This window comes from Aethalodelphis obliquidens, unplaced genomic scaffold (assembly GCF_003676395.1).
Source record: "Aethalodelphis obliquidens isolate GAN/ISIS:26980383/991018 unplaced genomic scaffold, ASM367639v1 scaffold67, whole genome shotgun sequence".
Lineage (NCBI taxonomy): Eukaryota > Metazoa > Chordata > Mammalia > Artiodactyla > Delphinidae > Aethalodelphis > Aethalodelphis obliquidens.
In genome coordinates, this window is record NW_020838011.1 from 7,571,726 (window position 1) to 7,585,252 (window position 13,527).

Here is a 13,527-nt window from a genome sequence, read left to right on the forward strand (position 1 = left end):
GACCTGGAAGATAAAAGAGTGGAAATAACTACTGCAGAGCAGAATAAGAAAAAAGAATGAAAAGAATTGAGGACAGTCTCAGAGACCTCTGGGACAACATTAAACACACCAACATTCGAATTATAGGGCTCCCAGAAAAAGAAGAGAAAAAGAAAGGGACTGAGAAAGTATTTGAAGAGATTATAGTTGAAAACTTCCCTAATATGGGGAAGGAAATAGTTAATCTAGTCCAGGAAGCACAGAGAGTCCCATACAGGATAAATCCAAGGAGAAACACGCCAAGACACATATTAATCAAACTATCAAAAATTAAATACAAAGAACAAATATTAAGAGCAGCAAGGGGAAAACAGCAAATAACACACAAGGGAATCCCCATAAGGTTAACAGCTGATCTTTCAGCAGAAAACCTGCAAGCCAGAAGGGAGTGGCAGGACATATTTAAAGTGATGATGAAGGAGAAAAACCTACAAAAAAGATTACTCTACCCAGCAAGGATCTCATCAGATTTGACAGAGAAATGAAAACCTTTACAGACAAGCAAAAGAGGAGAGAATTCAGTACCACGAAACCAGCTTTACAACAAATGCTAAAGGAACTTCTCTAGGCAGGAAACACAAGAGAAGGAAAAAGATCTACAATAATAAACCCAAAACAATTAAGAAAATGGTAATAGGAACATACATATCGATAATTACCTTAAATGTCAATGGATTAAATGCTCCAACAAAAACACATAGTTTGGCAATGGATACAAAAACAAGACCATATATAAGCTGTCTAAGAGACCCACTTCAGACCTAGGGACACATACAGACTGAAAGTGAGGGGATGGAAAAAGGTATTCCATGCAAATGGAAACCAAAAGAAAGCTGGAGTAGCAATTCTCATATCAGACAAAATGGACTTTAAATAAAAACTGTTACAAGACACAGTAAGGGAGAGTCACAAATTTGAAACACAGTATATGGGCTAAAGTGAAACAATCTCAACTCTTAATTAAATAATTACATAAAAATTGTATATCTTGACCTAATAAACAAAAACTGTGGTTTTTAAAATTTTATTTATTTGCTTTTTTTTCTCTTTTGATTTTTTTCCATGAGCGTTCCTTTTATATAAAATATCTGGTACACTTTTCTCTGCCATTCAAAAATAGCTTTATATAGAAGCTTTTCAGGGAAATCTAGTCTCTCTCAAACAGGTATTTTTAATAACCTAATTAGATTGTCTGAGTGCTTCACTGTTACAATGATAGACAATATATAAACACCCAGGCTGTCACCTGAACACTCAGCATAGCCAAATTTGCATCTGAATAGTTGACACAATGTATTTTTTGCTTTTGGATCCACTGCATCATGCATTCTTTTAGTCTTTTGTAAAAGAAAAATCTGCAGCAAAATTGCAGAAAGCCTTGTTAATTCATTTTTTTAATGAATAATGCCCTTTGGCATTCTCTTTGATAGTCATGGTTTGCTGGAATGAACAGCGTACACTTCTCTTTTTGGATTACTACAGCCCTTTTCAAGCTTGAATATGCCTTGGGGGTAAAAGAGAGAGTTATCCATTTGTACACAGGAGGGAAAGTACTTAGATGAATACCAAAATAGAGGTATTGGGGTGCATAACAAATCTGCTTGTTGGAGATTGAGGGCTAAATAATTTTGTCTATGGAATAACATTTTAATAGGATATATAAATTAAGGTTATACCTTAACATACAATGTGAAATAAAGAATTTAAGTAGTTTCTACGACAGTATAACAAATAGTAATTTCCAAACTATGTTTTTCTTTGTTTTTGTATACTTTTATGGGCCAAAGTTGAAGTCATTTTAATAAATATTCATTGAGTGGGTACAAAAATCCAGTTACTATGTAAAGAGCTGAGGATATAGGCAAGCATGGAATGTAATCTCTAATTTTGGGATTTATATCCTATTAGAGGAGACAGACAAGTACCTATGATAAAATATGATTAGTGGCATAATAGAAACATAGCAAGTACAATTATAGCTAAATGGAAAGAGCAATTCATTTTGTATGGGAGGACATCTGGACAGATTTTACAAAACATGTAACACTTGAATTGAGAATTTTGAAGCACTAGTTGTCTTGTGTAAAGGGGTGTCAAAGGCTTTCAACAGAGGGAGCACAGCAGGCAAAATACTGGGTCAATGGAAATCCTTGGGTAATGGTGAGGATGAAGATAAGAGGCAGGTCTGGAGGAGTCTGGGAAATGGCAAAAGATGAGGCTGGGAAAATAAGATGTCAGGATCAGTTTCAACTTAAATTTGCCTTTGTAGAATAGTCTATTCCAGGATCTGAGAATCTGAGGCCCATGATGATTCCTGGACAATTATTTATAGGTGTTCATCAATTGTTTTGAAACAGTTGTCATTGAATACCATTGAATATTTTAATAATTTGGAATCAGAACAAGGTTTTAAATTAGTTCCTTATTCTGGCATTTCCTTTCTGTCTTATTAACTGGTCTATCCCAAGAGTAATGTCAATGAAGCAAGAAGATAAAAATTACATAAATATAATAGGGTTTATAGGTGTGGAGTTAAAGATTCCATCCCATCAAAATGTTCAGTCAAGGATGGAGGATTCCAAGGTCAATTAAGTTTGGGAGAGTAAATAATAAATTTTCTTTTTACAAGAGTCACATTCAGAATGAAGTTCTGAAAATTTTGAACTAGACAATCTTATATAACTTTGTTAAGGTCACCTGTTTGAGCAAAAATATATATTTTTCCTTAACGTTAAAAATGAATGACAGGGCTTCCCTCGTGGCGCAGTGGTTGAGAGTCCGCCTGCCGATGCAGGGGACACGGGTTCGTGCCCCAGTCCAGGAAGATCCCATATGCCACGGAGCGGCTGGGCCCGTGAGCCATGGCCGCTGAGCCTGCGCTCCGCGACGGGAGGGGCCACAGCAGTGAGAGGCCCGCGTACTGCAAAAAAAAAAAAAAAAAAAAAAAAAAAAAAATGACAGATATCAGAGGTGCACCATTTACCAGGCACATATGTGAAACATGAAACAATTTTTTTTTTCTTAAATCCATTTTCTTGCCTGTCTGTTGCTGGGCTTTGTATAACAGGGGGCTGACTATATAGGCTACATTTGTCCAAGTTCCTGTAGTAGCAAACTTGTGACTGAGTTAAATCAATTAGGAAGCAGTGGTGCTGGATTAGAGGGGTGAACTAAGGGAGATGCCAGGGTATTTCTCTTCCTTTCTCTGGCAGATCCCATATTCCCCCTTGGCTCCAACTCTGAGTAAATGGCCTCTAAATGGTTCCAACAGCTTGTGGTTCACCCATTTTCTAGGTGCCAGTGTCACCACCTCTTGACTTTATAATACACTTGGAGATTGCAGTGTCTCCTGCTGTTGCTGGTACTTCACCATCCCCAGTTTGACTTCACAGCTCTTCCATTATCAGTGTGACAGACTCCTTCTATATCAAACATTTTGAGAAAGTTTCTGTGTCCTTAGATGGAATCTGACTGATACTACACCTTAAAATTTTCTTCTCAGATGTTAGATTTCCACAATTGCTTTAAGAGGTTAGTATTGTATCCCTTCCTTCCAGATAAAAGACAGTGAGATAAAGAGTCTGTAATTCTATCAAGTTTTAGTGAATGCTGCTTCACATTAAAAATGTCATTTTGCAAAAGCCCTCTCTAAGGAAGCAAGGAAAAGAGGAATATGAATATAAAGGAGTACTTGAACTCCCAGCTTCAGTCATCTTCCTCATTACCAAGATGCACACTAAATCTCATTACACCTCAGGTTTGAGAATCTTGTCTTTAAGGTCTTCGTCAACAGCATCTACAACCTCCTTCCCTTATCATAGAAGTCAGATGGAGGAAGGGCATTTTTTCCTCCTAGTCCAGATTTTTAAGATGACAATCCAACCTACATTTTTGTTGAAAGCTATTTGAAGCTATGTAAGCATATTTAAAAGCTATGATGGATACAGTATTGGCACAAAGCCCAATTTTTTTCCTTATATATCTAAGTCTGTGATAAGAAATAATGCTGGTTTTTGGAAATTCCCTGACGGTCCAGTGGTTAGAACTCTGTGCTTCCACGCAGGGGGCACGGATTCAATCCATGGTCAGGGAACTAAGATCCTGCAAGCCGCATGGCATGGCCAAAAAAAAAAAAAAAAAAAAAAAGGAGAGAAATAAAGCCGGTTTTAGTGTTGTATGTATGTCTTCTACACTGTTAACAGTCTAATCTGTTAGCATTTAGTACTAGTTCTATCTAGGCAACATTAAGTGACCCCTGCCTCCTTTTGGAAATTAAAAAAAATTTTTTTTTACTCTTTTAACCTAGACAAAAAATTCAAGCCATTAGGAAATACTGAGAGAACACCATTATAATTTGTTTTTATCTAGGTCTTTTTTATACAGTAGTGTTTTCTTTTTCATTGTGTCTTCCCACCCACTACTCAATGACATAATAAAAATTAAAACATCAAAATCACTTCTTTAGGGACTTCCCTGATGGTCCAGTGGTTAGGACTTTGCCTTCCAGTGCAGGGCATGCGGGTTTGATCCCTGGTTGGGGGCTAAGATCCCACATGCCTCGCGGCCAAATAAACAAAACATAAACAATATTGTAACAAATTCAATAAAGACTTTAAAAATGGTCCACATCAAAATAAGCTTAAGAAGAAAGATAAATGTTAAAAAATATCACTTCTTGAAAAATACGTAATATTCCTAAGCAACTTGAACTTAATAGGAGTAAGATCTTCAGAAATTAATGCCAAGTCTCTAATTCTTGACCTCTCTCTCTCCATGATTAATAATAGTGATACTATTCTCTCTCTTTCTTAATTTAACAATTCAAAAACAATGGTGGTATATATTTTATTTCTTTTGGTGAATCAGTATACAAAATGCTTTTCACTGACATCAAATCTCAAAACAGTGATTTCAAGGATATGTTTCGAACAGGAGACATTCACTGGAAAAATAGCTGTGTTTTTAGGTAGCTGAATTTTCCCCAAGCTTTGATAGATATTTTTTTCTTTCTTTTTAGTGTTCTTTTCAGGGAACAGTAAACTTTCAAAAACATGTCAGAAACCACTGATTTTTATACATAAGATTCTTAGGCTTTGAACAAAGTGATATTTTATAGGATCAAAAGTCTTGTAATTTGGGGGATTAACAATTAATTTTCTCAACATTTACTGTACTGGAAACTCTCTTTTGAGATGTAGAAGATGCACATATGAAATTAATTAACCATGAAGTAAAAGTTAAGCATGCACAGGGATCATACAGCTTTCAGTTAAGGCAACTTCAAACATTGGAAAAGATGGAGTATCAACAGAAAGGAGCATGTAGTTAAAATCTGAAAAAAAGAAAATGTATCTAAATTTGATGCAATTTCAACATTTTTTTGAACTACCCTTTCAAATACTCATTCCAACAGAAAGTTATATGCAATGAAATAACACAGAATGGAAGTAAGAAAGCCACATGGTTATACAGAACCCATCTAGAAGTATTATTTTGGGGATCCTAATAACATGCACCTTAAGATCAATAAAATCTCATTCTAAGCCCTTAAAAATTATGTTAAAAAATCTGTGTATACATATGTTCATGTTTTACAAGGTGATAGGGACAAATTGAAATCCAATAGACTAGACTACTTTGGTCTTTAGGGAGATATTAGAAAAATTTTCTTGTTTTAGTGCAGTTAATTAATTATAACTCCAACTGTAAGTATAGCTTTGTGCTTGTATTTTGTATATGCAACATGTATTTAAGGTTGTGCCTACACAGTGCATTTTAGGCAATAATTTATTCAATATAATGAAATAAAAATGAAAGTTAGTTATTCTCCAAACAGAGAGGAATCTAACTCTCTAATGTTCAGCACAGGGTCTTTTCATTAAAGACCTCAAGTGACGTATGTTGAGTTCATGTCTGAACTCTGGTACTTACTGTGTATGTCACTTTGAATATATGGTTTACACTTCACTTTGGAAATCATCTAAAATAGCTTCTTCATAACACCCTTAGAACATTAAAGAAGGTAACGTAAGTTATAGGACTCAAAAGACTAAAACATTGACAGTGAAATTTTAAACCTTTTTTATTCAAAATCTGCTTGTTCAGTTTAAGGTGCTTTTCATTACAATAACACAAACGGACTTTGTAACTTTGATAGTTTAAAATTCTTAGATATTTCTGAATGACAACAAATAAAGTATTGTATTAGATTTATTTGGAAGCCATGTTACTCCAAAAGCAATAATTGTATCGCAATTTATTCCCAGAATTTTACTTTCCAAAATGAAAAGTAAAGTGTTCATTTTCTTCTTATAGTTTATCAAACAAATATTTAATAATGAATGTGTTCCTGATATTGATGTGGATCTGAGTTTTTAATAAATTTATTTATTTATTTTTGGGTGTGTTGGGTCTTCGTTTCTGTGCGAGGGCTTTCTCTAGTTGTGGCAAGCGGGGGCCACTCTTCATCGCAGTGTGCGGGCCTCTCACTATCGCAGCCTCTCTTGTTGCGGAGCACAGGCTCCAGACGCGCAGGCTCAGTAGTTGTGGCTCACGGGCCTAGTTGCTCCGCGGCATGTGGGATCTTCCCAGACCAGGGCTCGAACCGTGTCCCCTGCATTGGCAGGCAGATTCTCAACCACTGCGCCACCAGGGAAGCCCAGATCTGAGTATTTATTTTATAAAATAAATTGCAGAGTCACTTCAGATGACTTATATACTTACTTCTTTAGAGATACAGATTTTATACACTTGTGTGAAAACAAAGCCTAGAAAAATAAGTGTTGGTAGAGCTAGTGGAAATGTAATCTGTCAGAGGGATTTTATTAAAGTAAAACAGCTATAATCTATTCGTTTTGCAAGATCTCCTCCAAACTTATACCAAGTTGGCTACAATCTTGGATGTACTCCAAAACTAATAAACAGAAATGGAAAATTCAGAGGGATTATGGGGTATCAAACAATACCTTTCAAACGTGGTAATGACTAAAACAAGGACACTCCATGTACTAATAATGAAAGTTATCTTTCAGAATTCTCAGCCTCCTGGATTTGGAAAACAAGCAGGATAGCTATTCTTGTTGGATAAAAATGTTGTTTTATATAAGTGCTGTCTGAGAGGAGGTGCTTCACAAAAAAGCAAACAAAAAAAAAAATGAACTGAGTCAAATCATTCTAGGTCCTTATGTAGAATGATAAATAATAGAGCAGAGTTAATGCTTAAGGAGTGTATTATAGACACAACGTTTTTTTTTTTTTTTTTTAAACATCTTTATTGGAGTATAATTGCTTTACAATGGTATGTTAGTTTCAGCTTCACAACAAAATGAATCAGTTATATATATACATATATTCCCATATCTCTTCCCGCTTGCGTCTCCCTCCCTCCCACCCTCCCTATCCCACCCCTCCAGGCGGTCACAAAGCACCGAGCTGATCTCCCTGTGCTATGCGGCTGCTTCCCACTAGCTATCTACCTTACGTTTGGTAGTGTATATATGTCCATGCCTCTTTATCGCTTTGTCACCGTTTACACTTCCCCCTCCCCATAGCCTCAAGTCCATTCTCTAGTAAGTCTGTGTCTTTATTCCTGTTTCACCCCTAGGTTTTTCATGACATTTTTTTTTTTAAATTCCATATATATGTGTTAGCATACGGTATTTGTCTCTCTCTTTCTGACTTACTTCACTCTGTATGACAGACTCTAGGTCTATCCACCTCATTACAAATAGCTCAATTTCGTCTCTTTTTATGGCTGAGTAATATTCCATTGTATATATGTGCCACATCTTCTTTATCCATTCATCCGATGATGGACAGTTAGGTTGTTTCCATCTCTGGGCTATTGTAAATAGAGCTGCAATGAACATTTTGGTACATGACTCTTTTTGAATTATGGTTTTCTCAGGGTATATACCCAGTAGTGGGATTGCTGGGTCATATGGTAGTTCTATTTGTAGCTTTTTAAGGAACCTCCATACTGTTCTCCACAGTGGCTGTATCAATTTACATTCCCACCAACAGTGTAAGAGGGTTCCCTTTTCTCCACACCCTCTCCAGCATTTATTGTTTCTAGATTTTTTGATGATAGCCATTCTGACTGGTGTGAGATGATACCTCATTGTAGTTTTGATTTGCATTTCTCTCATGATTAGTGATGTTTATAGACACAACTTTAAACCACTCAGCAAAACTAGGAGGATTTTTCTTAAATTCTATAGATGAACAAATTAAGCCATGTGTTTATTAAGAAACTTGCTCAAGCTCAAAAACCCAAAAAGTAAGAGAAAGAATTTATTTATTTATTTATTTTGGAGAATAGCTGCTTTATAATGTTACATTACTTTCTGCTGTACAGCAAAGTGAATCAGCTATGCATATACATATATCCCCTCTTTTTTGGATTTCCATCCCATTTAGGTCACCATTGAGCACTGAGTAGAGTCCCCGGTGCTATACAGTATGTTCTCATTAGTTATATATTTTATACATAGTATCAAGAGTGTATATCTGTCAATCCCAATCTCCCAATATCTCCCACCCACCTCCTTTCCCCCTTGGTATCCGAAAATTTGTGCTCTATGTCTGTGTCTCTATTTCCGCTTTACAAATAAGATCATCTACACCATTTTGCTAGATTCCACATATATGCGTTAATATACTATATTTGTTTTTCTCTTTCTGATTCACTTCACTCTGTACGACACTCTCTAGGTCCATCCACGTCTCTACAAATGACCCAATTTCATTCTTTTTTATGGCTGAGTAATATTCCACTGTATATATGTACCATATCTTCTTTATCCATTCCTCTGTTTGTGGACATTTAGGTTGCTTCTATGTCCTGGCTATTGTAAACAGTGCTGCAATGAACATTGGGGTGCATGTATCTTTGGGAATTATGGCTTATCTCTGGGTAAATGCCCAGGAGTGGGATTGCTGGGTCATATGGTAATTCTATTTTTAGTCCTTTTCAGAAACCTCCATACTGTTCTTCATAGTGGCTGTATCAATGTACATTCCCACCAGCAGTGGAAGAGGGTTCCCTTTTCTTCACAAACTCTCCAGCATTTATTGTTTGTAGATTTTTTGATGATGGCCATTCTGACCGGTGTGAGGTGATACCTCACTCATTGTAGTTATGATTTGCATTTCTCTAATAATTAGTGATATTGAGCATCTTTTCATGTGCCTCTTGGCCATCTGTATGTCTTCCTTCATGAAAGGTCTCTTTAAGTCTTCCACCCATTTTTTGATTGGGTTGTTTGTTGTTTTGATATTGAGCTGCATGATCTGTTTATATATTTTGGAGATTAGTCCTTTGTCAGTTCATTCATTTACAAATATTTTCTCCCATTCTGAGGGTTGTCTTTGTGTCTTGTTTATGTTTTCCTTTGCTGTGCAAAAGCTTTGAAGTTTCATTAGGTCCCATTTGTTTATTTTTGGTTTTATTTCCATTACTCTAGGAGGTGGATCAAAAAAGATCTTGCTGTGATTTATGTCAAAGAGTGTTCTTCCTATGTTTCCTCTAAGAGTTTTATAGTGTCCGGTCTTACATTTAGGCCTTTAATCCATTTTGAGTTTATTTTTGTATATGGTGTTTGGGAGTGTTTGAATTTCATTCTTTTACATGTAGTTGTCCAGTTTTCCCAGCCCCACTTGTTGAAGAGACTGTCTTTTCTCCATTGTATATTTTTGCCTCCTTTGTCATAGATTAGGTGACCATAGTTGTGTGGGATTTTCCTCTGGGCTTTCTATCCTGTTCCATTGATTTATATTTCTGTTTTTATGCAGGTACCATACTGTCCTGATTACTGTAGCTTTCTGGTGTCATCTGAAGTCAGGGACCCTGATTCCTCTAGCTCCGTTTCTCCTTCTCAAGATTGCTTTGGCTCTTCCAGGTCTTTGTGTTTCCATACAAATTGTAAAATTTTTTGTTTTAGTTCTGTGAAAAATGCCATTGATAATTTGATAGGTATTTCATGGAACCTGTAGATTACTTTGGGTTGTATAATTATTTTCACAATATTGATTATTTAAATCCAAGAACATGGTATATCTCTCCATCTGTTCATGTTGTATTTGATTTCTTTCATCAGTATCTTATAGTTTTCTGAGTACAGGTCTTTTGCCTCCTTAAGAAGGCTTATTCCTATGTATTTTATTCTTTTTGTTGCAGTGGTGAATGGGATTGTTTCCTTAATTTCTCTTTCTGATCTTTTGTTGTTACTGTATAAGAATGCAAGAGATTTCTGTATATTAACTTTTTACCCTGTAACTTTACTAAGTTCATTGATTAGTTCTAGTAATTTTCTGGTGGCATCTTTAGGATTTTCTATGTATAGTATCATGTCACCTGCAAACAGTGACAGTTTTACTTCTTCTTTTCCAATTTGGATTCCTTTCATTTCTTTTTCTTCTCTGATTGCTGTGGCTAGGACTTCCAAAACTATGTTGAATAATAGTGGTGAGAGTGGACATCCTTGTCTTCTTCCTGCTCTTAGAGGAAATGCTTTCAGTTTTTCACCATTGAGAATGATCTTTGCTGTGGGTTTGTCAAATTTGGCCTTTATTATGTTGAGGTAGATTCCCTGTATGCCCACTTTCTGGAGGGGTTTTATCATAAATAGGCATTAAATTTTGTTAAAAGTTTTTTCTACATCTATTGAGATGATAATATGGATTTTATTCTTCAATTTGTTAATATGGTATATCACACCAATTTCTTTTTGGATACAGACAAATCCTTGCATCCCTGTGATAAACCCCACTTGATCATGGTGTATGATCCTTTTAATGTATTGTTGGGTTCACTTTGCTAGTATTTTGTTGAGCATTTTTTGTCTATGTTCATCAGTGATATTGGCCTATAATTTTCTTTTTTTTTTGTGATATCTTTGTCTTGTTTTGGTATCAGGGTGATAGTGGCCTTGTAGAATGAGTTTGAGGGTGTTCCTCCCTCTGCAATATTTTGGAAGAGTTTGAGAAGGATAGGTGTTAGCTCTTCTCTAAATGTTTGATAGAATTAGCCTGTGAAGCCATCTGGTCCTGGACTTTTGTTTGTTATAAGATTTTTAATCACAGTTTCAATTTCATTACTTTGATCGGTTTGCTTTTAGTTTCATTGATCTTTGCTATTGTTTTCTTCTTTTCTGTTTCCTTTATCTCTGCTCTAATCTTTATGATTTATTTCCTTCTACTAACTTTGAGATTTGTTTGATCTTCTTTCTCTAGTTGCTATAGGTATAAGATTAGGTTGTTTATTTGAGATTTTTATTTCTTGAGGTAGGATTTTACTGCTATAAACTTCCCTCATAGAACTCTTTTTGCTTCATCGCATAGGATTTGGGTTGCTGTGTTTTAATTGTCATTTGTTTCTAGGCATTTTTTATTCCTATTTGATTTCTTCAGTGATTTCTTCGTTATTTAGTAGCATATTGTTTAGCCTCCATGTGTTTGTGTTTTTTACAGTGTTTTTTTTCCCTGTTATTGATTTCTAATCTCATAGCTTTGTGGTCAGAAAAGATGCTTGATACTATTTCAGTTTTCTTAAATTTACTGAGGCTTGATTTGTGACCCAGGATGTGATCTATCCTGGAGAATGTTCCATGTGCACTTGATAAGAAGATGTATTTTGCTGTTTTCAGATGGAATGTCCTATAAATATCAATTAAGTCTATCTGTTCTAATGCATTATTTAAGGCTTGTGTTTCCTTATTAATTTTTTGTCTGGATGATCTTTCCATTGGTGTAAGTGGAGTGTTAAAGTCCCCCACTATTATTGTGTTACTGTTGATTTTCCCTTTAATGGCTGTTAGCATTTGCCAAATGTATTCAGGTGCTCCTATGTAGGGTTCATAAATATTTACAATTGTTATATCTTCTTCTTGGATAGACCTCTTGATCTTTATGTAGTGTCCTTTCTTATCTCTTGCAAAAATCTTTATTTTAATGTCAATTTTTCTGATATGAGTATTGCTACTCCCACTTTCTTACGATTTCCATTTGCATGGAATATCTTTTTCCATCCCCTCTCTTTTAGTCTGTTTGTGTCCCTAGGTCTGAAGTGCATCTCCTGTACACATCATATACATGGTTCTTGTTTTTGTATCCATTCAGCCACTCTGTGCCTTTGGTTGGAGCATTTAATTCATTTACATTTAAGGTAATTATCAATATGGGTGTTCCTATTACCATTTTCTTAATTGTTTTGGGTTTGTTTTCATAGGTCTTTTTCTTCTCTTGTGTTTCCCACTTAGAGAAGCTCCTTTAGCATTTGTTGTAAAGCTGGTTTGATGGTGCTAAATTCTCTTAGCTTTTGCTTGTCTGTAAAGCTTTTGATTTCTCTGTTGAATCTGAATGAGATACTTGCTAGGTAGAATCTTGGTTGCAGGTTTTTCTCTTTCATCACTTTAAATATGTCCTGCCATTCCCTTCTGGCTTGCAGTTTCTGCTGAAAAATCAGCTCATAACCTCATAAGGATTCCCTTGTATGTTTTTTGTTGCTTCTCTTACTGCTTTTAATATTTTTTCTTTGTATTTAATTTCTGTTTGGTTGATTAATATGTGTCTCATCGTGTTTATCCTTGGGTTTATCCTGTATGGGACTCTCTGCGCTTCCTGAACTTGATTATTTCCTTTCCCATGTCAGGGAATTTTTCAACTCTAATCTCTTCAAATATTTTCGGAAACACTTTTTCTTTCTCTTCTTCTTCTGGGACCCCCATAATTCAAATGTTGGTGAGTTTAATGTTGTCCTGGAAGTCTCCGAGACTGTCTTCATTTCTTTTCATCCTTTATTTTTTTTTATTCTGCTCCTTTCAGTTATTTCGGCCATTCTATCTACCAGGCCACTTATCCATTCTTCTGCCTCAGTTATTCTGGTATTGATTCCTTCTAGTGTATTTTTTATTTCAGTTATTGTGTTGTTCATCACTGATTATTTATTCTTTACTTCTTCTCATTCATTGTTAAACATATCTGGTATCCTCTTGATATTTGCCTCCATTCTATTTCCAAGATCTTGGATCATCTTTACTATCAGTACTTTGCATTCTTTTTCAGGATTGCTTATTTCCTCTTCATTTATTTGGTCTTGTGGGTTTTTACCTTGCTCCTGTGTCTGCAACGTATTTCTCTGTCTTCTCATTTCATCTAACTTACTGTGTTTATGGTCTCCTTTCTGCAGGCTGCAGGGTCATAGTTCCTCTTTCTTCTGTTGTCTGCTCCCTGGTGGGTGAGATTGGTCCAGGGCCTTGTGTAGGCTTCCTTGTGGGAGAGACTGGTAGGCACCAACCTGTGCTCTGGTGGATTGAACTGAGTCTTTTCCTTCTGATGGGTAGGGCCGTGTCAGGTGTCTGTGAGGTTAGTATGACTTTAGGCAACCTGTCTGCTGATGGCTGGGGCTCTGTTCCTCTCTTCCTGTTTTTTGGTGTGAGGTGTCCAGCACTGGAGCCTGCAGGCAGTTGGGTGGAGCCAAGTCTTGGTGTC